Source organism: Chiroxiphia lanceolata, chromosome 4, assembly GCF_009829145.1.
Source record: "Chiroxiphia lanceolata isolate bChiLan1 chromosome 4, bChiLan1.pri, whole genome shotgun sequence".
Taxonomy (NCBI): Eukaryota; Metazoa; Chordata; class Aves; order Passeriformes; family Pipridae; genus Chiroxiphia; species Chiroxiphia lanceolata.
In genome coordinates this window covers 11,148,117-11,175,776 of record NC_045640.1, presented here as the reverse complement: position 1 = coordinate 11,175,776, position 27,660 = coordinate 11,148,117, and positions in this window count along the sequence as shown.

Genomic DNA, 27,660 nt, shown 5'->3' with positions numbered 1-27,660 from the left:
GTGTAATACATTCTCAAAAAGCACTGGAAATTATATGCAGTGGTAGAGGTGTATATTCTTAGACTAACTTCAACATTCTAGGCTTTGGACTATGTACTGTAATAAAATCGCTGCATTACATATTAAAATGAATTGTATTTTCTTATGTATTCAGCTTTAAAATCTTTTTGTGATTTGGGGGAGGATTTTTTTCCTTTGCAGACATCAAAAATTAGATACATTATGGTCAAAGATTTTAATATATTCAGAGTAATTTTTAGTTCTTTTGTGAAGCCAAGTTTTATGTACATAAAAGAATTGCAGCAAAAAGCTCTCCTAGTCTTCTGCATTCACTGGGTAATTTGTATGTAAAGCCAGGCCTCTCTGAGCAGACTTTGCTGTCTTTGGCTGGATACTGCATACATTCCACCTCTTGCAGCTTATTTAAGCTCCTTCTGCAGTCAGCAAAATCACCTGCAGAGGACAATTCCTCCACCGTCTTCTAGGCACTTATTTATGGTCCAGTGACTGCAAAGAGAGCCTAAACAGCTATCTTAGGTTTAACACCTAACTTTTCCAAATCAATGGCTAAGCAAGACAAAGCCCTCCCGTACTGTAATGGCCTGTTTGAACATAAATAAGAGCAGAGAAGGGCTACTAGGAGGGAAGGTGAGGATGCACACACTGCACACATGCATATATGCATCAAAAAAATTTTATAATGTTTTATGTGGGAAATACAACAATAAAAAACAGATGTTCCTCTCAAGTGTACCTTCAACTTCTCATGCCCTTATCCCATCAAGGATTTTTTTCAGGAAGGAAACAAATGGATAGTAAATCATTTTTCTGTAACTGGCAAAGAAAATGAGGATTTGTACAGATGAATTTGCACTGGTTTTCTGGCTGTGGAGCCCTGCTGATGTCAGTACCACTTGGCCTGGTTATAAACAATGGATCCGGGTTTTAAAAATTGATGCCTGGCATATACACTTTCACACAAGAGTATTTTTCTCCATGATTCTGAAGGTTGTGTTTCTGCTTAAAACCTCTTCAACAGCAAACTGTAACAGCAGCCACCAACTGCAGAAAAGGAGAAGAAAGCTGGTTATTGTTTTCTGTCTTTTAACCTCTTCCTCATACACAAAAGCAGGAGGATGGAGCATTATTCAGAGCCAGTTATTACAAGGTAAATGCTTACAAGTAAAGATGTACCAAGACAAAATAAATGCATTTGTAAACTGCTCATGGCTATGCCACAAACAATGCACTTGCCTTTTACACAAGTAACCCTTCATAGTGCATTTGCTCGCCGTGTCTCATAAGAGCAATAACACTGTGAGCCATACCTTTCCATGACTTTATTATCAGTAATCTTTGTTAGCCTGTCTCCCTTCATCTGTGATGTCAAAGTTACAATGTGCACAAAGCTGCCAGGCTCCCAAGTCACACCTGGCCCTCAGAACACATCACACCTATGTGCTCGTATTTAAACTGGCTTCTTGTCACATTTTTGCCCGGACTTTCAAAATGCTCTTTCCAATCTATGAAGCTTAGCACAGAGTCACCATTTCTGTGCAACAAACCATTTCTGCCTTTCTGCCCCGTTTGCTCTTTAACAGTGTCTGGCAAAGGTCATCTGGGGTCAAATTGTCCCAAATTACATCGCAAACTAGAACCGCCCTTTTTTTCAAAATTTTAGAAATGGGGAAAAGGGAGACAGATGCCTTCAAAATCAGATTGTAACTCCAGGTGCAAATTCTGTAAGTTACTTTTCTAGTATCACAGAATCCAAGCCGCAAATTACATTTTGCAGCCCAGGATCAATTCCTGGGACCTCAAACTTGCAGTTCTGGACCTGAGATTGGAAACCACTTAAAATATTTTGTTTAGACACATTAGCAGAATTTGAAAGTCTGTATAAATGTAGTCAAGACCTCTCTGGATAAATGTAGCCACGTGAGGTTTTTTGGGGTTGGGGCTAGGTAAAGATGTTTTAAAATAAATTATAACTGACATATAGCTTTCTCCACATGTAAAACTGGTTTTGAAAAAAAAATTATAAGTTATACCTTTTTTCCCATTAATATTTGTATCAGTATTTTCCATTGTGTTTACTGAATAAAGAGTGAGTTTCAGTTGTACATATTTGAAGTTTTCCTGTGCCTTGATAACTTCAGGCAATTGATCTGCATGTGGGGATTTTCTATGGAAACAATTATTTCTTCAAAGGAACCTATGATTTCTTCAAGACCAGGTATAGGAATGGAAATGTTATGCTGTGTTAATCTCTTTGCCCCTATGCATGAGAGGGCAAAAGTTGGAAACCAAGCAAGAAACAACCATGCCCTGTCTATTACTTATCTACTTAAAAATCACTATGCAAGGAGAGACAGCTGATGGGTGCTGAAGTGTTGTCTTGCCCTGAAATGCTTTGGGAGTGTTTGGGGGTTTGCTTAATTTGCTTTCCCTTAGTGGGAGCAGAAGAGTGTTGGGAGCATCAAGAAACAATTGGCAGAACTTGATCTCCAAAAACGTCTTTGGTCGCTGTTTTCCACTTTGTCCATTCCCAGCTGGACAGAAGGATGTTGCAGCAGACTAGTCTTCCAGGCTGCATGAAGTTAGCCCCCAGATTTTTCAGACCAAAAAGATCTGAACCAGGGAATCACCAAGAGTAGGCTGGTCATTTATAACTGTGGCTACTGATCCCTTTGAGAGTGTCCTGACCTGCTTCTGGAACTGGTCCATAGAACTGAGGGACTTGGGGAAACCTCCTCCTGACCAGAGCTTCCTGGTACTCCATAAGCAAAAGCTGTACCTGGTTCCTAAGAAAAAATTGAGCAGTGCTGAGGTTTTATCAAAATCCATCATAAACATCAGCAGTGCTTGTTACACAAATGATAACTCCAAGCATCTGGCTAAGTTTGTGGATCCAGGATCAGACCCCAAAACATGTGGGCCCATATTGCTTTGCTGTAACAGCAGAATTTGCCAACTACTTTTGAGCAACTGGGGGGGGAGGGGGAAGGAATAAAATCCTCCTACAAAAAACAGAGTCATTTGAATCAAAGTCAAAACCTTCAAATTTTAAAGGTGATAAGAACAGGCTGTGACTGGTCTGTCACTTATCATGGTAGACAGAAACCACATGTTTCTCTGGGCTCCAAAATTGCTTCTCTGTTCATTCTTCTGGCTCTGGACTAACAGCAAAAACATTGAGGGAAGTCAAGATCACAAATTTTCCTCCACCATATTTTAGTCCTTTTAGTGGAGGAGTGTAGCGTTTTGCTAACTCAAAGTTCTTGACCATCACTGTAATCTGTAGAACTGGAATTTCAATCATTAAGAAAAGTGTGTGCAAAAACAGTCAGTAAAATAGTCAATAAAATAGTGTGCAAAAATACTCAATAATTTCTGCACTTCAACCCCAAAAAACAAACACAATATTTTTTTAAACTTAGGATGTACGTCTGTACTTCATATCTTTAACAACTGTCATGTAACACACACACATCTCTCATTTTCCCTGGAAAAGCAGGTTGTATCAATGCTGTGTGCACTGTTGTGGAAAAGAACTGTGAGGACAAAGTATAGGACTGATACGACTTTTTGCCTGTCTTTGCCTCACAGCTTTTTGGAGCTACAGAATGACATGAAAGCCAGCTCTCTGATAAGGGAAATGATCAGTGTTCTTCTGAAGTCAATAAAAATATGCAAATAAGATGAAGGAAGGTTTGTTTGATTTTAAAGCTATATATGTAAAGAAAAGGCTGCCAATTGATAATGGACACTGCTCATGTTGATGTTTAAATAAACAATTTAAATAAAGTGGTGAATACAGGATGGTAAATCAAATAATTATCCATCACTGAAAATGTCGAAGTCCTACAGCCAGTAAGTGCCAGGTACATACTTTAAAGGCCAACAAGATGAATCTGCTTTCAAAAAAAATAAATTACTTAGACTGTGCAAACAGAGCTTGTAGTAGCATTAATATCATCTGGTTTTGCAGTTTAAACATGTTCTGCTCAATTTCCGACACTAAAGATAGTTTATGGGCCTTAACCCATGATGCATGGTCAGCATCCAGTACACTTCATGACAGCAAATACCTGGCAGGTTCTGTGCCTGCCACTGGAGATGCCCAGCTCATTTCTTTGATCTCCTTTTTTTTGTGTTCAGGGCACGTCCTTTGGAGGGCAGATCTGTGTTACTGTACACCTATATCTGTTTTCGATTTGAGTTAGGCAATGCTGCTTTATAAAAAGGGATTTTTTTTCAAAGTTTTGTAGGCCCCCAGGACATCTCAGTTCACGGAGGAAAGGAATATCCTGCTTTCACTGCTTTCCAAATCAGTTCCCACTCAAGCCATTTTTTTCTCAGTTGTGATTCATTATCGGGGGGATCTGTGCACGCTGCATTCTCCTAACAGCTCTGTCTCATAGGGTTACTGCAAAAAGCACACTACCCCTAAAAGGCCCTCTTCTCTATATATGGTGTGAATTACTGCTAAGGAGGTCATAGAGTAAAAAAGAAAAAAGAAGATGGATAGGAGGCATTTTGCTACTCTGAGGAAGTAGCTTGTGAAGAAAATGCTTTTCCCCTCTGCTTCGGATGACTAGGGAGCCTGGTGGACCCTGGTTTGTTGATGCTCATGTGAACATGGTAATCCCTGAGGGCTGGTTGTGCTTCTTAATTCACCCTGCAATAAATTTGCTACTGATGGTGCAGATTTTGTCCTTCTCTCCCCACTGCCCTCAACAAAGCAGGGAAAATTACTCAATTAATTTCCTGGCTGTTGCAGGGGCTGCCTGGCAAGAGGGGTACTGCCCTTCTGCGCCGAACTAGGGATATAAATTTTTCCCTGTGAGCAGAGCACATTACGGCTGTGTGCTTTGAGGCAGGGAAGCGCATGCATGCGTGTAATAGGCAGCTGATCATTCCCATGACAGCTGCTGCGGGGGGAGCGGGGAAAGGTGTGCCCATCGCCCCGCGCCGCCGCCGCCTGCGTGTGACCCCGGGAGGGAGTCACGCAGGCGACCCTGCGCCGAGGGGATTTCTCGGCCCATGACTTGCTCTCAAATGAGGGCTTCCTCCGCTGGATGCTTATATTCAAGGCGGCGAGTCATGTGCTCTTGTTAATTTGAACAGTGGGATTCACCAGATCTGCTGTTTGAAAACACAGTGTGCTTCCAGCTCTGCAGCATAGGGGAGCTATCATTTAGTTTTTAGCTCTTTGGCAGGAGAAAGCTGTGCATGAGGATGAGCAGGTTAGATTTGACTGGGTAATTACATATTATTTTGCATGAACAGAAATGCCACTGCTAATGACAGCAGTGGTGTGCTCCAAAATATTTGGGATTAAATATGTTTGGTTTTTCACACCAGATGCACATAAATACTTTTAAACATTTGTATGCATTTAGTGCATCTGAGCAATTTATTCAGTACTATATATGCAAAGTAGTAATTCTCAAGACTGCATGCTCCTGTAGCCACCAACCCAGTTTGTATTAGAAAAAAAGACTGTAAAACACAAAGGTGTCCACGACTAATTCCCCTCCCCACTTCTCCCTCCCCTCTCTCCTGCTTTAATCAGAGATGAAAATGCTTTGACCTCTAAATTAAACAGCACAAAGTAGCTTTTAGCATTGATCTCAGCTTCTCAGGGACCTGAGCAGGTATGTTCATGCCAGTGGTCCATCTGCAAGACTTGGCAATTGCCAAGAGATCTCGAACTCATTGTGCAATTAAAAATGGAAAAACGGTCATATTTATTTTTACATCTGTGTGTAGGAGCAGTTAAGTGTAGGAGTTTTTGAACCTACAACTGAATTTGAAACCAAACTTCTGCTTTGCAATGAATGCTTTCCATTCATTTTGGGGTGGATGAGCTTTCTCACTACTGTCACTGTGATCATTTTTCTGACCCATTTCTGTGGCAAATGTTGTCAAAAGGCTTTCTACAATTTCTTCAGGCTGAAGCTGCAAAACTTCTGTTCAAAATACTTGCCATGTAATTATATAATTAGAAAAAACAAAAGGATTTTTTATTTGTCATTCCAAAAACCGTTTCTGAAGGACAGATGGAAGAAGCATTTGTGTTACAAGTGGTAGCTGACAGAAACTTTTTAGATTTAATTTAGATTTAATTTGAATCCATCTTAACAAATTCCATTCTGAAATCATTGTAACTGAAAATCAGGCCCTAGATATAGCAGAAATATCCTAAATGTTAAATTTTTTTGACACAAAACATAGAGATACATGGGTCCATCATTCACCAGTACTTGCTAGCAAGCTAAATACTAAAGAAAACAGTCCTATTTGGTAAGTTATACAGTCTTGCATTCTTTTATTTCTAATAGTAGTTTTCTTACACAATTTCTTGCTCGAGTTCCTACCACTGCAACTTCAAATTCAATAGGTGCTGGGTTTGAGTTGGTGGAAGAACTCCCAATGCAGAAAGACACAGTCTCAGCTCATGGTACAATCTGAAGCAAGATGCAGCATGTAGGTTTTTAATTTCATCTGTACTCATTAAAGCATAAGCAGTTGTTCATTTAATGTATCTTGGCACACAAGATGGATGTTTAATTTGTCCTGGGAATAGGGAAATTAGGAAAATAATGGCAGCCATACTGAACACACAGTTTGGAAAGGAGACCACTGTATCTAAGAAATTCCTGTTTATACTTTAAGGTTGGGAGTTTTCAAGTTTTGATGGTTTTGTTTTGAAGGGGAAAAGAAGAAATGCAGAATTTGGAATTCTTTCAATACAAAACCAACTCATTGCATTCAATGAAGTTTATTTATATTTTATGAAGGTGGATGAAAGTGCTCTGGAATAGGCAACAAGAGCACACCACAGGAGGAAGGCAAACCTGGCAGAGGTCTTTGTGCTGCCTCATGGCCTTGATCGAAATTTCCTAGTGCCCTGGCTCCTCCTGTGCTATTTGGTGATGAGTAGACCTTTTTTCCCTTTATAGACCTCCCCAGCAGTATTCAGTGCCTTTCTCCAGTTGTGTTTCCACAAGATCCAGTTCAGAGACATCGTTTTTTCCACTGCTGCTTGTGTAAAGCTTTCCAATGGCTTCATGAGGCTCTGAGATAGGCTCTTTGAGCATGGTAACACTCATTTTTCAATCAGTAGCAATTCTGTCTTTCATTTCTGTGATTCAGAAAATAAAGCCCATAAAGAAGAAGTGGTCAGAGTACATTGAATGCAGAATGATCTTTTTAGTGCTCTTACTTATTCATTACAGTAAACAATGCCATTTAATATCATTTCCAAATCTCAATTTGAGGGGAAAAAAATTGTCTCATTTAGCTGTTATTCTCCCTCACAATGGAAAGCTGCCTCAGAGCATGCTACATTTCAGAGGAGCCTGTGAGATTTCGTTTTAATGGGAAGCTAAATGAAATGTTTAAATTTAAAATCAACAACAGAACATGTTCAAAGAGCTATATTTATAGGTTTTAAGTGAAAAATGCTCTGGCAGCGCTTTTAAATAATGCTGGCAAGCAAAGGAGGAAAGAACACCACTTACTGATTCTTTGCATGGCTTAGTCCACAGCCTCAGCCAAGGCTCATGTATAATGTGAGTTGTTGGCTGTGATACTTTGGTTGTAGTGCTAGTGGAATTCACTGTAGGCAAAGGCTCGTGATGCTAAACAAAGTGGACAAAAGGCTTTTATAGAATAATAAAAATAACAAGTCTCCATTTATGACTTAAAGTTAAATGTCCTCAGTGAAGACATTACTCAGTAAATAACTCTGTGGGAAAACCTGTAAAATATAAATGCCCTGGTAAGATGGGGAAAGCACTGAGGGTGATAGAAATGCTTAAAGTCAAAAAAGGTGAAAAAGGACATTGTGTCTTGCTCGAAGCTCAGAGCTCTTTGCTGAATTACTTTACTTCAAGCTCTCAGTTTTAGTTCAGCTCATGTAGCAAGGGAAGCAGGGAAGCAGTTTCAAGTCTGCTGAAACTGTCAGTCTTTTATGTTCAGCTAAAATAATATGGAGCTTGTGTTTCTGAGGTGCATGTGCAGAAAATGGTTCAGAATTAGAAACAAATATAGACAGACTGTGGGCAAAGGAGAAGAAAGAAAATAGAGAATGAGAAATTAAGGACAGAAACTGTTCGGTGAGACCTGATTTTTTAGTGGTCTTCCAAGTTTAGTGAGGAACACTGCCACAAGGCTCAGGCTGAGGCAAAGCTGAGGGTGAAAGATCTGATGCCCAAATGAACCCTGGTAGAGCAAGTACCTGCTACCAGCTGAAGAGGGCTATACCAGGCTTTGTGTATGTGATCAGAGGTGTCAGTTGGCCAACAAGCATTTGTAGCTATACTGTATTTCCTATAGTCATTTGTATTCTGTGTCCCTGTTTTGTACCTGAGTACAAAAGAGAAGCCAGTACAAGGAAGTTTATGTGAATGTTTTAATCTGAGTTAAGTGATGAGCTGACACAGAGTTAAGTATCGTCATTACTAAAAGAGGCCAAAGTATGGAAAATATTTGGGAGAAGATTTGAAAGCATTTATGTTTTGCAAAAATTAAAGTGAGTCCAGTTTGCTTTGTAGGATTTTTTATCATTATTATCTTTTTTAATGGAGTTTTTATCAAAAACCTTCACCAACAAGCAGTTAGGATTCTTTTAATGACCACCACAAATTAAATTTTGTGAAATAATGCTAAAAATTAAAAGTGAATAAAACAACATGGGAAAATATGGGTGGGGAAAAAAGAAATTTTGACGATATTATCATTCTTTAAGTAATAGGGATTTTGCTTTTTTACGAAATGGAAATGAAAAATAACGTTGGTGAGGTCAGACTGTAGTCACTTTTCAGTGCTTCATTCTTTTTCCATGGTGATGACTAAAGATATAACATCTTTATCTTCCCTTTAATCACGAGATCTCCAGGTTTACAGTTTATGTCACCTAGCATTATTCTCTACAGCACGAGGGTTTTTCATTGTCTGCTTTAGTTGTAAAGAAAAGGTTTTGCCAGAAGAAAAGAGTGGGCATGAGTACACATCCGATTCTCAGTCTACCAGAACTCACTTTTCAGAACCATACATTCAGTTCTGTAAAATGCTGCATGTCCCACTGCTGCCTCACTGAGAGGAGCTTTAATGTCACCTCCAGTGATAGAATCAGTATAAACCATCAAACCAGCCACAAAGGCCCAGTACTGAGATTTAGGTCTCCCTTTTTGGGATTAGGCTGGGAAGGTGATTTTACCTCTACAAACACATTTAAGAGTTTGAAACAATTCTCTTTTCAAACTCTGTGTGTATGTGTGTGATCCAGAGAATAAGGGAATAAACCCCCTATTTCTATTATGGTAGTTACATTCCATAACATTCTATTAAAAAAGAAACCAAATATATTGATCCTTGCAATAAGTGTTTTGTTTTTAAAATAAAAATTGGTCTCCAGGCATCAGGAATTCCCCCATGAATATAGGATCTACACAGTGATGTTTCTGGTTGCATTCCCCATGGAATACAGGATGTACTTACTGACATTACCAGTTGCCAGACTTTGGAAAATTGGGACTCTGGGAACCCTAACTCTATAACCAGCCTACCAGGGAAGGGAGAGGACAGTTGGTTTTAGAAAGGTGGCAGAAAGGAACTAAGTCAAATTTTGTTGGAGTTATAATATTCCCACAAATTTAGATGAGCTGGAGAAAAGTTCTGATGGGAAAACATCCCTGAGGCCCTGGAGGGGAGACTGGGTGGCTCAGGACAGGTCAACATGGACCCACCCTCTGTGATACATTTCATCCCCCCCACAGTGTGGGTTGGTGATGTAGGTGCCTAAGCTGCAGCTGCACCAAGTCCAGCTCATTCTGAGCACAACTCATAAGTCTGACATTGATGAAAACATGCCCTTAAGGACCATTTTTCAGAGGTGCTACTGAGCACTGGCATTTTCCCCTGCCAGCTGTTGAGAATTTTTCCAAGCTGCATGCAAAAATTCATTAGGGAAACGTATTTATTAGATTAATGGGGAGACCATCTCTAATTAAAGATTACATTTCTTTCTTCTAAGAGCAGTCTCATTCAACCTCTCTCTCTGGTACTGTTCCATGAACCTTTTCTCATCTGCTTTCTCAGTGTTATTTTCTCTGTGTACCCAATGGCAATAGTAGCTCCAATGTACACACAGTGTGTCACAGACTCTACACCCCCAGCATTAGGGCAAGACCAGAGCCTGCCATAACCTGATATATCTGAAATTAATTAGATCATGCTGAAGCTGAAGCCTATGATGAAGTTTTAGAGGTAATAAACCAATCTTCTCTCTGTCCAAAGAGAGGTACTGGCCACGGTGCATCAGTACAGGGCTCTATTACTACATGCAATTTGAGTTTCAAAAGCAGGAAGAGTAAAAACAGAAGACTCCAAATGAACAAATACCCAGTCAAGAGACAAGAGCAGAGAAATATAGAAATGACACAAGGAAAGTGTGAGTATTCAGAAGCATGGCTGCTGAAAGGGGAGGGTCATGTAGGAGATGATGGTATCTGCTTCTGTCATTTGCATTACAGTACTGTAACCCACAGGGATGGTGTTTAATTTGAAGATCGCCTTCACTAAACCATTTCATACAGAATATGTCACAAGGTAAGTTGAACAGCTAGACATATAATCAGACAGAATGGCACACTAAAATAATTAAATACAGGCAGCCCCAGGATGCTCCCTGCTTAATGTAGAATGTTAATTGGTATTCGAATACCACACGGTGTGTGTTGAAGAAAGACAGTGTAACTAATGTACCTGTGTGTTGTGTATAGTAATACAGCATGAGACCTTGAGGGTACATCTTCCCCTGAGGATTTGACACTGCCAACAGCTGATACCAATAACAACAAAGGAATGAATTTCCCCTGATAGTTTCCTGACATATTCTATCCCAGCTCCTGCTTCAGTGCAATCTGTGAAAAGCTTTAAGACTGATATGGTACACTGGAATTAAATGCAACTTATAAAGTACATATATCCTCTTTTGAGTAGCAAAACCACAGCAGATAGAACTGTGATACCAGGCTTTGTAAATCCCTGGCTGCTTGCTTTCATCCAGTTGATTTGCAAAATTTTAACAAACTTTTCTGTATGAAAAATATTTTTTCTAATATGATTTTATGATGTTTACGTTTTTAACAGCTGCAGTTTTCTGACTTCAAAGTACATGGAGGAAAACTTGTGTTGAGTTAGAAACACTGTTGAAGTCTTCCTTTTAAATTAATTGATAAATACATAAATTTTCACATTCTTGTCTCAAAATAGCTTAATGACAAGCCGTGTATTTATTTTTTGTTTTCAGTATACTTAACTGGTAACTATTAAAATATATTGAGGTAAGAGATATTTCATATATATTCAATACAAGACAAAATACTTTAACCAGACTGCAGAAAACATCTACATCAAAAGTATGGGATATCAAAAGCACTCCTAAAACAAACAACCTCCTACCCACAAAAAGCAAAACCAAAAATGAAAGACCAGTTGCAGTACTTGTATGATCACAAGGAAATATTGTGGTCTGAGCACTGGTTATAAATGCTGGATGGTGTTACCCCTCCTCTTGACAAACAGTATTCCACTGTACTTTAACTAGAAAAAAGGATCATTTATGAGGTAGAGCTCTGGGTGAAAAAAGGTGTCCATATATATATATTTGCAATGGTACTCTTTAAAAAAAAAGGTATCTTAAAACTGGTTTTCTTAGTCCATAAAAAATCTGTTCTGAGTATGACAGCTATGAATACAGTAAAATATTTATTTTCATTCATAGGCACATTACATCTGAAATAGTGTTCTTCCGTAGAACGACTTTTGCTCTGTCCTCCTCCTAGAAGATTTTCAGTGAGTGATCAGAAATCCATTTTGCATCCCTAAGATTCATTTCATTTGACAATAAGGACAGTTGTTTTACTAATTCCACTTGTAGGAGGAAAGGAAAGTGAGATAAAATAGTACCATATATACAGAAGACAATTAACTAAGGTATTCCCAGGTTGGATTTCAAAACTATTCTATGGCACACTCAATCACAGAATAGCTGAGCTTGTCAGGGACCTCTGGAGATCACCTAGTCCAAGACCCCTCCTAAAAACAGAGACCAGTTGGTCAGGTTGCCCTGGACCACATCCAGTCAGGTTTTGAATATCTCCAGGGAGAGGGACTTCACAACCTCTCTAGGCAACCTGTGCCAACGTTTGACCTTTTTTTTTTTTAAATGGAATTTAAATGGAATTTCACGTGTTTCAGTTTGTGCCCATTGTTACACTAGACACCACTCAGAAAAGGCTGTTTTCCTCTTCTTGAAATCCTTCCATTGGGTATTTATACACATGAATTAGATCTCCCAAGATTCTTCATCAGTCTGGAGGGTCCCAGCTCTTTCAGCCTCTCCTCACTGACACATGTGCCAGTCCCTTGGTCATTTTTGTGGCCCTTTACCATACTCGCTCCAGTCTGTTCCTGCCTCTCTTGTCCTGGAGAGCCCAGAACTGGACCCGGCACTCCAGATGTGTCTCACCAGGGCTGAGCAGAGAAAAAGAAATACCTTTCCTAACCTGCAGGAAAGTAGCCCAGGAGGCTGTCGGTCCTTTTTGCCCCCAGGGCCTTTTCTCCAAAGTCACTTTGCAGCTAATTGACCCCAGCCCATGCAGGCAAGCAGGGTTATTTCCCAGAGTGGAATCAATCTTTGGAAGAGCCCATCTTTTCTCCTTTAAACTACTCAGATAGAAGAAGGTGTTCAGACCACCTATTGCAGGTATCTTCTCTAACCCTGAAATTAAGAGTATGGTCATCCTATCCTGCTTCTTTGGACAGAGCCTGCATAGAACCAGACATGCTGTACCAAAGAGTGAGACTGGAGACCTCAGGGGAGTAGAGATGTTGCACAGATGCAAGGCAAACACAATTCTTGAAGCTGAGCCTCTATGGAACAGTATTTATCCACAGACACTCTGGAAGTAACAGGGATTCCCTTCTGCCAAGAGGGATCTCCAACCTTTCCTTTCTCTCACAGTCCCATCTGAGGACAGTGGCTGACTGTGGATCACAATTACTGAGCTCAGACATGTAAAAGTAGTGTAACATAACAGAAATTAGCTGTCAGGTCCAGGGAACATATGGTCATTGACTTACTTATTTTTTCAGAGACTAGTTTTGGGTTTATTTTGTCTACTTTTATTGTTAATTTTTCTGAATTCTTCTGCCAACAGTGAAACAAATTTAGTATTATGAGATCTATTTAGCAGCATCACAATTGATGGTGTACTGGTGAATAGTTTAAAAGCCATATTACTATTTCCTGTACTACAGTTAAAGACAGCAAGGCTCTGTAAATTAACCTTGTGTTTTGAAAGACCTTCATAAATTAGTCCCATAACAGATATGTCAACAATTTTTCAGATTGAGTGTTATCAGACAGTTATGAAACTGAACTTCTATTGCAGTGAGTTCCAGCTACAGTGATTGGGAAGATGGTTTTTTTAAGCTAAAAATGGAAATTCTTTGAGCTTGCCTCCTGCAGTTTAACACCATGTGCAATTAATTTCCTCTAATTCTCTTTGAATGGCTCACTTATCCATGAAAGAAAGAAAGAAAGAAAGAAAGAAAGAAAGAAAGAAAGAAAGAAAGAAAGAAAGAAAGAAGGAAAGAAAGAAAGAAAGAAAGAAAAAGAAAGAAAGAAAGAAAAAGAAAGAAAGAAAGAAAGAAAGAAAAAGAAAGAAAGAAAGAAAGAAAGAAAGAAAGAAAGAAAGAAAGAAAGAAAGAAAGAAAGAAAGAAAGAAAGAAAGAAAGAAAGAAAGAAAGAAAGAAAGAAAAAGAAAGAAAGGAAGGAAGGTAGGTTCAGAGAGGAGAGGTTCGGAGAGGAGAGGTCCCCTTGAATGACTTCAAAGAAGAAATGTTTCGCTGTCTTTAAAAACAAAAAGTCTTCAAAGGTCTGGCAAGTGTCACTTCCCACATAAGGAGTTTCCTCAGACCAAGGCAAGAGCTCTCTGCTCAGAGGTCTTGCAGGCTTGAGTGGAAAACTCTTAAGTACCAAAATACTCAAATATATTATGATGCCTAGTTCCCACCAATATCAAGGAGAGCCTGGTACACGCAGGAAGGATAATCTAGATTAAAACAGCTGATACCACCTCCAGTACTGTCTTCAGTAGTATCCATTACCAACAAGCCAATTTGCCTGAGCTGCAGAGGAGTCTGGCCTACTTTAAAGATACTGGCCTTTAATTTAAGCACCAGTGGTTTCGACTGTTACAAGTCCCACATTTGTTCCTTACAGATGGCAAAAATAATGGTAGTTCAAAATAAATTAATTCTGGCACTTTGAGCAACCTGATTTAGTGGAAGTTGTCCCTGCCCATGGCAGGGGAGCTGGGACTAGATCAGCTTTAAGGTCTCTTCCAATGCAAACCATTCTATGGTTTCTATGATTTCTATGAACATTCTTCATCGCAAACTTGTGATATCTCTCATTTTCATATCCTGACTGCTAAAGCATTTTCAGCTGGCAAATGCTGGTAGCAGCTAGAAAAAGAAAATGCTGACTGAAAGGCCTTGCACTATAGGAACAAGGAGAACAAATACAAGTATGTTCGTTCTAACAAATAACAATTACTGTTTTAAACTCCTTATTTACTGAATAAAATAGCAATGCCCAACAGGCATTTTAGGAACTGACAAACAATAGTTATAATCTGCTTCCCAATACTTGGAACAACTTGTATTCTCATTGAAACAATAACAATTTTCATAATGGATAGGCCTGTCGAGTAGAAAGGAAAAGAATAATTCAAATAATCTGGATTACAATATGCGTCAGTTATGCACAGACAATGTTGCATACATAAATTCTCTTCCAGTCTGTTCACATTATTCCCTTTGGTGTTATAATTTCACGATAAATTCTGTTTACATTCTCTTGCTTGAAATCCTTTTATTGAAAAGTCCCAAAATACAATGCAATGCATTTTTGAGATCCTTAGTAAGAAAAAGATTGTGGTAGATTCTTTACTCTAGCATGTTTGCTAGGTGAAACACCAGGAAACCACCAACAGTTTTGCAGATCTCATTGCTCTCCACAGCAGAGGAAGCAATGAGGGACTTACCAATCTCTTCTCCCTGGTATCCAGTGACAAGGCATGTGGGAATGGCTCAAAACTGCACTAAGGTTTAACCTGGACAGTATGAAGCCTTTCTTTACTGAGAGGGTGATCAAACACTGGAACAGGCTTCCTAGGGAGGTGCTGATGCCCCAGGTTGATGTCGCAGTGCTGAAGAGCCATTTGGACAAAGCCTTTATCAACATGCTTTACCTTTTGGTCAGCGCTGAGTTGGTGAGGCAGTAGGACTAGGTGGTTGTTGTAGGTCTCTTCCAACTAAATTAGACTATTCTTTTTTATTCTATTCTATTGAATGTTTCATGCAGCAGGCACAGATACTTATAAGAAGAGAAAATCTGCTTCTCAGTCACTTTACAACAACGATGGAAAAGAAGGGCATTTTTGGTACACATCTATTGCCTTGGCTAAGTTACCACACCAAGGAATAATGTGCAACTTCCCATCCAACATCTGACTCCATTCTCCATGTCTTAGTCCAAGTCAGGGCTGATTTAGAGATGCTTAAGTGCAGGATTTACCAATCACATACACTTACAACATTGCTGGATACTTTGCGTTATCTAACACAGGTCCTTCTGAAGAGCAGCCAGCCTACTGGACTGGAAATTTCCATGCCTGAAGTGACAGTAATTCCCTGTGTTTGAACGCTCCAGATCTGCTCCAACAGAACAACCACAGGAAACTGTTTTCAGTTCACCTCCAAAATTTTGACTGATCCTGCCTGCCTAGGATATATTCTGGATATTGCTGAGCACAATTTATCGGCTGATTTATTAACAATTCACATTTTATGGGAGAGAGTGAGAGAATGAGCACTCATAGGCAAGAGGCACAATACTCTCCAAAGAGATTTAAAACTCAAAGCTCATGAAAGGGATGCACATAGCTGTGCACATCAGTTACACTCCTCGTCAATCAGACCCAAAGCCAAGATTGTCATCCGGATGACTTCATCTATACAAATTTATTTTAGGAAAAAAACCCCCAAACATGATCTTCACTGAAGAAAGTGAGTCTGTTTGTCTTTAAATTGAACGTAACATAAAAATCTGAGACATCTTTCAGTTATGAGAATAAAAACATACAGAAATAAAAATGGCCAAGGATAAGATGAAAGACCTTATTTCAACATCAAATACTTTACTGTACTGTGGGCACATTGTTTCAAGAGCCAAGGTGTTAACTTCAAGCCCATATATATTTAGTTTAGAATTTGCTTATATGTAGATGTTATGCACAGATCTTTGAAAGAAAGTACAACAGATTTTGCTCTGAAATGTGAATAAATTACTTAAAATACATTACGTCAGTGTGCTAGATGTTTTTTAATCTACAAGTAGGGTTTTTTCACCCTTGTCTTCAGCCACAAGGTCAGTGGTGGTTTTTTTCATCAAACAGGTAATACATAGGAAAAGGTAACAGTGAACTATATGTGCAGTGAAATATTTAGCCAAAGGAACATTATGCTAGATTACTTATGGTTAGAAAATAATAAAAATATAAAAACATCCCCTAAAGAAAGAGAAATTCCAATGTGTTGCAAAAATATGTTGTGCTCTTCCTTTGCTTTCTCCTTCGCTATTCTGATCTCTAATATGCCTGTAAAATATTTAGAAGTTCTTCCCTGAAGGATTTTCTGGCTTCTCTAACTTTCATAACTCTTAAAAATTTGGAACTTTCTCCTGCTATTTAACAGCATCATATAAAAAAGCATACGCATTTCAGCTGTCACTAGTAGTTACATCAGGCTCTGTATGATTCATGCATTATGTTCATTCCATTTATTTATTCTAAAAAGACATTTACAGAGTCTGAAGGAGGTGATTTCACTTACCTTATCTTTACTCCCTCTAGTTAGTAACCCAGGAGGTAAAAGAGTCACTGTTCTGACAGAGATGAGAATCAATTTGAAGCTGAATTTTACAACATGTAAAACTGATGAAAATCTACACACAGAAGTGTTGCTCAGTGGCAGTGTTGCAGGGCTGTGTCATAGTATCAGCTAGAGTCAGCACCGTGAGTAGATTCAGTTTCAATATCAGCATTCATTATTGTTTTCTGCCACTCTATGTTGTTGTTACCATGTATTGCCAAAAGATGACATTTAACAACACAACTCTGCAGAAAAATCAGAGAAGTGCACAGGCTGTTTTATATGTTAGCTTTTAAGAATCCTACAATTTTCAGTCTGATAGAACCACTAAAAAAACAGCTTATCACAATTTCAGAAGTGTTGTCTCATTCTTTGCTGAAGAACTCCGTGATTTAGTTAATTTTCAGTGTAAAATTGAACTCTCTCTTTGGCCTTTATTTGGTTGCTTTAAAAAAAAAAAAAAAAGTGAAGGTACTATTCCCCTGTGTGTGTTACATGTAACTCCCCTCAAATCAAAGGGAATTATTGGTGGTCTGCAGGGAGATAAATTGACCATGAGCCTTGAAAACCTTAAAACTATGGGAAGGAAAAATAATAGCCCATGCTTAAGATACTATCTACAGTTGTGCATAATGCTCTGTGAATTCCATCTCATATTATAGTACTGTAATAAAAATGGATCTCTTGCAGAAAATTTCACTTAGACAATAATCTTGGCAGTCAGAGATGAGAGGAACAACCTCTACTTAATACCAGTGGGGAAGTGGACCCAGTAACTCTCTTTAATACCTGTTTAAATGCTCAGAATGGGAGTCCTCCTTCTCTGACTCTTAGCTACCAAAGTTGGTCAGAACTCTCACCTGGGCTGTGCTTATTAGCTTTCTCTCCATGAAAACCAGGGAGCAGGAGGTGGTGGGGGGTTTCTCAGAGGATGTGACAGTTAGAAGTACTTGGAGTCTGCACCTGCAGCTAGCAAGTCAGGAGTGGACCTGAGCGCTCACCCTGGAGACCACCAAGACACCATTTCTGTGCTGTGCAGGTCCTCAGAGAGCAGCTGAACTCATCATCTTTAGCAGTTCTTAATCCCAAAAAAACTTAACTTTGCTTAACACTTCCATGTTAGACCAGCAAGTACCTCAACTGGTCAGACGTTGGAGCCCTGTGTGGAAATATGTGTTTCAGTCTATAGAGGCAGGTGCCTACAGACCTGAGTGGGGAGATGAGTAGGATTTCATGGCACAGAAACCAAAGCATTGGGCCTTTTTGTGTAAGGACCTATGTCCTGGAAGGGGTGCAAGGTTTGGCATATCCTGAGCAAATTCACATACAGCCAGTAGCGAGATCAGTACCAAAGGCAGCAGCTTTGGGGGCACATTTCCTCTGAAACCTTTCCAGAAAAGCTCTCCTTCACCAAACAGCTCTTATCCATGGAGTGACACACTAAGGAATAAGAACCTTCTCACTCTGAGGAAATCCAAGCCCACTTTTTGACAGGAAGATGCAAACTCCCAGGTGATTGACTGGGATGGGTGGCAGGACAGCCACTGTTAGCCCTCCTGCTGAAGTAGAACCATTGTGTCGTCTGGTGTCCAAAAGTCAAAGCATCAGCAGGAGGGCAAGCTAAAGGGGATTGGACTGCACAGGTTCATGGCTTTGGTACTCAACTGGAAAGATGGAACTGGGCTCTGCTCCCAGGACTATTCCTATTCCATTATGCAACTCTAAAATGTAGCCAGAATTACAGAGCAACTGGAAAATCACCATGCAACCAAAGACCAAGGGCAAGCAGGACAAAATATCTGCTATTCCTCTTCAATATTAGGTCCCTGCCAGTGTGTTGCAGAAACACACTCCTTCCACCTACTCTTCCCTTGGTTTGGTGAGAGTTTCCTTAAGGGTGGGGTACCTTAAAAATACAGCAAACGAAGGAGGCAGAGGTCTTCAACCCTAATGGTTAAGCAGGAGTGGGAGGCTGAACGTGTGTTGGCATGGACGGTTGTCTTAGTGAATTCCAGTTATCTCCGGAGATGTAAGAAATTATACACCTCTTCCATTTCCCACCCACATATTCAAACACTTCTATTCAGATACCTCCATTCCTAAGCAAAGGCAACATTTTGCAAATCTTAGTGGATCTGAGAAAAAACAATTTTTGTTCAATTACGCAGCTGTATTCATAAGATGAGCTGATGTTTTGACTGGATAAAAGCTACATATCAACAGTCCTGAATCAGAAGTCTGAACTACCTCAAGAAAGAGATAAAAAAAACCACTACAATTTTTGCTTTCTATTGATAGGCCCTTAACCCTTTCAAGGCATCTGACTATTCATCAATCATGTAGAAGAGAAAGGTGCCTAATTTGAAGCACTCTAAATCCCCCTACTATATCTCTGCTTCTACTAAACTGTCTCATCTGCTGAGTCAATGCAAAGAAAATAACTTTCTGTAATGCGGTGTCTATCTAAGAGCTAATTAGGGGGAAAATAATTTTGTTCACATACACCAAATGAGCCTTCACTCACTATCACATATGTTGAAGATATATTTGAAAATAGTTGATTTTCTGTAATATGTACCTTATTTCTTGCCCTTTTCTCTAGACAGAGGAAATAAAGTCTACAGTCTTCTGTGATTATCAATTTCTGCTGTACCACGAAAGTTGTGTGGAAGGAAGTCCTGGCATTTACAAAGTCCTGCCTTTGCCCATCATTCTTTAAGTGCCCATCTGCACTTAAAGAGCAGATCTGCTGCAATTGCACTTTGCTTTGTAGATCTAAATATGCTGCATGTGCAAGGCAGAGGGCTGTGACATGCTGCAAACTTCTCTAATTTCTGCTGTACTTTGACAACTCTGGTTAACACCCTTTAATTAGCGAATTCTGGATTCTGGTTCAAGCCACTATATATGTGAAGAGATGGTTTACTATTCTTCACCTTTCAACATGAACTTAGTCTATTGATTTCAGTCAATAAACTTATAGTGATTTGATAGGCAGAAACTCACCTGTCAGAGAAGCTTGCTCTTTCAGGCAGATACTATACTGGAGATGACTGGATTATTTAAGGTATTTTCTTCATTTAAAAAAATACTACAGTAAACTATGGACATATGGATATGAACTGATCTGAAGTGAATAGATTGCAGACAAAATCCTTCTCTCATCTGGAGTAGATTCCTTGGCTTCAGTGGAACTATTCTGGATTTACAGTGATGTAATTTGGAACAACATCTGGCTTCAGATATATAAGAACTCATTGTAATGGTTTATATCACTGACTACTTATTGCATACTTTTGCTACGCTTTTCTTAGTTCTTACTAGCTATATGTTACTGTTGGTTTTACACCTTTCTCTTTTATTTCATGTAAGACCTGTGAAAGTCTTGCAGAATGAAGAATGCATACGTTTCCTGCAGGTCACCACTGTGTGGCACCTCTCATTATTCAGTTAAAAACCCAGTCCCCAGTGACAGTCTCTTTTTATTTTGATATTACAGTACAGAAGGCAGATAAAGGAAAAGTCCTCTCCGTTATGTTTGCTCTTCACATCGAGTGAGTCAGTACAGCAAGTCAGTGGCATTTACCTGGAAAACACCTTTCAATTCATGTAGGTTTTTCCATAGAGTCTCCACTCTTCTTTGACTAATAGTATGCTGTGTTGAAAAGTATCCATTCTAGTCACCTTAGCACAGGTTTGTTATTATTCCTTTATAAACTAGTAATCACAAGGCAGAACCTACCTCCTGTCAAATCTGTGGCCAAACTCTGCCTCTCTTTACTCTCAGATAACACATACTCAATGTCACTGCAGGGTGAAAAGGAGAGGTAGGCTGAAAGTTACTATTTGCCTGCTGATATCTTTAGTATGTCCTCTTTTTGTTGCAGGGCTTTAAACATCATGTTGTACGCACTCTGACCATGAGCTCTGAGTACAATCTTCTCTGCTGCCAAAATCTGTTAATGTGATGTTTTGAATTTTAATGGAAGATCATTTAATAAAACTACAAGACAATGGGGAATAAATATGTAAATACACTAAATACCATTTGGAAATTAACTTTTGCTATTATACCACACGTGCAACAGTTGTTTTCTGTTATACAAAACTATAACATCTGAGTTTTTAATGGCAAAGCTGTACTTTACAAATATGTTTGGAAATATTCACACATGTTTCTGGTTAATCTTATGACACTTGTTTTTCCAGCTTGAAAATTTAATTCAAATATCATAATTTACTTAATTCACGTTAGATATGTAATAAATATATTATTTTAGACCAAGTGGCTACAAGGACAGTTGTGGTAGCCAAAAGCAATATTTGCATCATTTGCATTTCTTTGAAGTCCTAATTAAGTGGCACTTGCTTCAACAAAAACTAATATTAGAGTTGACTTTACTTACTCTGTTTCATTACATCTGGCTTCCTTTTAGGTAATTTTTTTCCAAATCTACTCACAGAGAATATATAAATTATATACTATTATCTTTTTTTAAAAGGCAGCTCCATCCATCATAATGGATTACAAATTTGTCACCTTGAATCAATTTCTGTTCACAAGTTCAAAAGGAAATATAAGTGCTTGAGGGTCCAGAAATATTTATTGTACATGTGGATATTATTAAAGTTTATTGAAATCCTTCACCAATGAGAATTGTTTCTGTTTTGTTTTGCAACACGTAGAGCACTAATGTTAAAAAGCCAACGCCTTTATTGTCTAAAAACTAAACTGGCAATGCAACATTGACTTTGAGGACTACTGATTCTGACTAGAGATACTAACATATTTATGCAAGCATTCATTGAATTAAAACATGACAACTTCAGCTTGCCTAATTTAGTAAAAATTTGTTTAAACATAGTTTCTTGTACAACATTTTCCCATGATGACGTCTATTTTCAAATAAAAACTACTTCTGCTAACAACATCGACAGTAATTCACTCAGGCTCTTTTCCTTGTAACAGAGCAGAGGGGGAAAATGGAAACTTAAGATTCATGAGAGTCTTGGTTTAAGACTTAGTGACAAGACTACATCTGGTATCAATACGGTTCTTTGGGATCTTGACCACATCTTTCACAAAGTGGTAAGTTCCGCCAAAAGGACACATCTTGCTGGCTGCTAACTACAACCTCCGAAACGCTGAGCCCGTGCAGGGGAGGAATGCAGTAATGCTCTGCTGGAGGGAGAAAACGAAACTACAATTCTAATTACATTTTTATTAGTGGTGTTAATGGGAAGTTGAGCTCCTAAAGCCCCTAGTAAGAAGTGCTTTCTTTGAAATTGTATAGCACAGTGTCAGGAGTTAACATGAGAGGGGTTTTTGGTTTATTGAGTTGCTTTTTTTCCCCCCCTTGTTTTCGACTAATTTCTTGTTATACTAAATTAGTTAAATCCTTGGAAATATTTCCCTTTCAAAGAAAAAGATTTACAGTTTCTGAAGGAAAAAAGCAGCTCAGTTGTTGTGACCAGACAGACATACACCCTGGCTGCAATCAGACGTGACTGTTCAATGGGTGAAGAGCCAGCCAGAGTGCTGCTGGCAGAACAGTGGCAGATGCCCAGATGCAAATTTCACTGCTTCATATACATAACATTTGTTTTGTTAAAGAGCAGGATATATTGGTGTCTAATGAGTTTTCACTGGGACTTCAGAGGGCAGTTTTGTATTTTGCTTTCTAATCCAGAGAAACTTAGGGAGCATCTTCTACAAGGAGTCAAATATTTCAGGAAAAAAATAATATTTCGTGATTCCACAAGCTCGGAAGTGGAGTTCTATCAGGGCTACCTGTGAAAGCATTTTACTTGAAAGCAGAGATGTCTCAAAATGAGGAACAGATTTGTATGACTAATGAAGATTAAGCTGAGATTTCACACAGTCGTACCAGTGACTTTAGCTGTTTCCACATTAAAGAGTCAATGCCATGCCAGCTTTGTAAAAAAAGTTTCTTCTCAAATATATATACTCCAAAAAAAGGGTTTTGCTTTATTCCAAGGAACTGTAGACAGACGAATCCAATGTATGTGCTGTATAATGACATTTATTTTAGGACTTTTAAGTTTCAGTAAGGATGTTTCATGTGGCTTTCTTAGCAACAGAAGACTTAAATCTGATTTAACTAGCTGGGGTAGATTTCTTTCATCTGAAAGCATCTTTTAGTTCCATAAAGTTATAATCCTAACTCCTCCTCCATTTGTCAAGGATATTAGGATGTGACCATAAAGACATTTCAATGCGTGTATTGGCAGGTACCAGAATGTGCTCATGTCTTTTACACTTCAATTAAGATAGAAGAGCTGATGATTCATTGTCTGTGATGCTTGGGCATATCAGCTTCATGCTGATGAACGACTGGGGGAAATCACTGGTTATACACTTTCATCGTAACAGTGCAGCCTGCCTTGTTTTACACCAGGTTTGGGCTGTGAAACTTGTCTAAAGAAGCTGTGTATGACCATGGAAAATCTCCTATTGTCACTTTTTGGCCCAGCTCCTGGTGTGATGGGGCCTGAGCAAAAGAGTGCACCCAGGATGGTTTAAAACTGCTCCTGCAAACACACTGTACCCCTGTGAGGGGTGTCTGCCAGAGATCAGTCAGCAAAGCTGAACAGCATAGACTTGGTAGCAGAATCAAGATATTGAGTCAATAGAATAATCTAGGACTTGATCCCACTCAAAGATGCCACTTTGCTATTTCACACAGTTTTATATCTGTTGCTCTCTTGGGTTGCACACCATGCCAGTTTAAGTTCTGTACTTCCACTCTGTGTTACTGAATAGCTGAACACCCAAAAAAATCCTCTTATGGAGCTGATGAGGAAGACTTGCACCAAGTAGTGCCTATGCCATATTTAACTCAATCAGCATTAAGTATTCAGTCAACATATGGATCACTTCAGGGCTCTGATGATGCTTAGAGGAAACATCTAACAAAAGTGTGAATGTCTATGTATACACATATCATATGACAAGAACCTCTGATGTTTGAAGGTTACAGTTTGGTCCAAAAAACAATGTCTGTGTAGAATTTTCAGATGTATTAAATGAATAGAATGCATGAGCACCTCTGTAGCTCCTCTGTAAAAACACATACAGCTATGATGGATTTTCACATATTGTTAATAAAATCTGTTTTGTACAAGTCAGCAGTTCTACAGGTCTAGTTAGCAGGGTATCACCCATTAATTACATATATTATGCATCTGGAATGTGTATAATATTTATATAACAAGGCAGAGAAAATTATTGTTATAGGAAGGGTGAGAAACTAATAAAATTGTTAAGTTTATCCCAGGTTTCCACTAGCTGTTTTTTAATCACTGTCAGCTGAGTTCAAAGTGCTAAAGGAACCAACATTTTCTCCCGTGGCATTTTTTTCCTTAGATTTCTCATGCATTCCTTTTTCTGTGAAACTCTGCTTAGTAAATATTAATTTACCCTCAATTACTAATGACAAGTGAAAGAAACCCTTGCATTCATCAGGGCCACAGCCTTAGGACATACGTTTGTCCTTCAAAGCGTTCAACCATTCAACAATTAGAACTAATAGCTACTCCAGGCTATCGAGGCTGAAACACAACAACACTCCCCTAGTGCTGAGCTCTCTCGGCAGAGACACTCATGGTGGTCTTACAACCTATTGACTTCAGCTGCAAAAGTTGGGAAAGTGATTTGGAGAGTGGACAAATTAGACACAGGGTGATTGTCTAAAATGTGAGAACACTTAAGTGTTGGAGAAGGGAACTAGTCAATTAGTTCACTACTAAATGTTAGCTATGTAAAAACTCCCTTGTTTCTTGCATGAACACAACTTGAAAGGCTGGGGATTTTGCTAAGCAAATGAAAAAGAGATAAATAAATAGAAAATGCTAAACCAGGAGAATAAAGGCACAGTTGATATTGACACTCTGGTACGTTCCCGTACAAGACCTTTACACTTTCTTTGCTGGGAGCTTCATTTTTAAACAGAGAAAATTCCCCCCAGCCTCTGCAGAATCAACTGAGGGTTTGTGTTTGGACATGGCTGCAAATGCATACACACACACAAATATTTCTAATGGTGACCTTGACTTCGTACTTCACTGTTCTCCCAATATAACATAAAGGTCAGTTTGCTTAAACAGCTCTGGTTGCTTTTCTCTGAAGAAACATAATGTAAAGTTTATTTTCTTTTGTTTTCTGTTTTCATTATTTAACAATGAAGAAATTCGTTCATTACATTATGGTAACAGGAGAAAAGCATATAGCTAAACCATAATATTATTGCAAAGAGCAACTTTGTGGCCAAATACAGTGTGATACAAGGTTTTGTAAGTACATAGATTTTGTTCTTCAAATGTGACTGGAAATGTGAATTATATTCTCCTTCTCTGAATAGCTTAAATATTTATAAATGGCATCTATTTTTTACATCTTAATCAGTTAAATCTGCAATGAAACTGTTCATTTTTGGCCAAACATATTCTTTTCCTCATGTACCACTGTAGATGAACATTTGTAGTGTGCTTACCCATGCCACAAGTGCCATGTGCCACATCTGAAAAGCATGTACAAACAGGATGTTAAATAACAACTCCAGAAATATGTTTACCGGGAGTAAAAACCATCCAAATTGGATATTTGCACATAAACACACAATCAGAATAGTTTTTACCATTCTTCTTCCACTACACTCTGTTGGGCAGTGAGCAAAAAACAAGCATCTGGTCCTTACCCAAAATAATTTGCAATGTAAGTGAAAGATAGGAAACAACAAACACTTGGGCATGACAGACAACAGAGGAACACAATGATGCACTGCAGAATCAGACACTGTGTCTCACAGTATTCGATGGAAAAAAGAAACTATAATTTGTGGAAAGAAACTGTAACTTGTGGAAGGTCAGAAGATATTGACATTTTGTTTAATTTCTAGTGGAGCAAAAACAGATGTGTTTGGAAGAAAAACAAAATCAAAACCAAAACCACTGTTTTATATATAAGAAATTATAAGAAAATTTAAAGAGGGCTAAGCAGCACTTCTGTTTTTGAAATGTCTTCCTAACAAACCATCTGACAAATACAGATATCTGGATTGTAAATGACTACACTCAAGACTTAGTGCTCCCTGGACACCCCTAATCATCAACCACTGGCACTTACCAGTCACAAAGGACCTTCTGTGAAGGCTCCAAGTCATACCAGGATACCACCAGCGGTGGTGTCTAGTGGTTATAAAGCTTCCACTGGATTAGGTAGAAGACAATGACAATGAATTCTTACTTATTTAAAAAATTCCATGTGATTAATACCAGGATTGAAGCTAACATCTATTGCTTAGGAAAAAAAAACCAAACAACATAACTCTATAATTTTTAATGCACAGAGGATATTAAAAAACCTGAAGAATTGTTTCAGATTCAGAAATAATGTTTCAGATTCATAAAGAATATTTTAAAATGTATTACTTCTGATAGCCCATATATTAGGCCTAAACCATATGTTATACATATTATAGATATAAGAAATTAAAATATAAGTAAGAATTAAATGACACACTGTTGCTTTGGCAAACTGGACCCAATCTCATGCACACAGAAGGAACACTGATATTTCTAGCACCTGAGATTTTCTGATCTCTATAAAGTGGATATTTATTGAAAGTTATAAAATTCAATTACAGCATAGTACAACATCAGGCACTATGAAGTCTGCTGTACGGAAATTAAAGCTAATATTAACAGTGGACAATGATGTCAGAAAACATAAACAGCTTTATTACTGAAGGATATAATATGAAGACAAAATCGGGATAAGTTTCTTCCCCATGAAGAAAATATTCTCTGTTTTGCACAATGATATTAGTAGCTCTATGTGCTGCCACTTTAAAGAACTGACATGAGAGTGGACAGAGTTTTTCCAGAAGAAAGAGTTTCATCCTAAATGAAGAAAAGCTATAATAATATTAGAGTTTTAAGTAATCCCACTTTGTTATTCAGCCTGGTTTCTGTACTGAAGGCGACAGCATTTCTTCTGTCAGTTTTTGAACAATCCATCAGTTGGGGAAATTAGATTTTGGGAATCGAAGGTGGCAGGCAGAAAAGTTTGGATAGAGTCAAGTGGCAGCAGATTAGGAAAAAAACCCCATGAAATAATGCAGATAGAAAGGTAATAAAAGGAGATGAATGAAAGAGGGTGGGGAGGGATTTTTGTCAGGTTACGCCAATTACAGATTCTTTATAAAAGTAAAAGGAGACAAGAACAGTGCAGCAGGTCTGAGAAGAAGCAGCAGTGTGTCAGGAGGATGGGTTTGTGGCAAACAGCTGATAAAATATATTGTGTACACTAAGACAATACAATGGGAAAGGGAAGTTAAGGGGAGAATTCAAGCATCATGAAATGAGTTTCCCAAATTTCTACACCATGTGTTTTGAAACAAAACATGCTTAAATGTGCCAAGTAAAATTTTATTCTTACTTGGCAGCTTTGTTTAGAACACTGTCATAAATCCTAAATATAGCTAAAGTGCTTATTCCATTGAAATTATCTCATTTCTAAAATGGATTCATGTTTGCAATCAGTTTTGAAAGATTTTATATTAGTTTCGTCTTTTCTTATCTTCCAATAAAATCTCAAAGAGTGATTGTAGTCTGATCTTACTT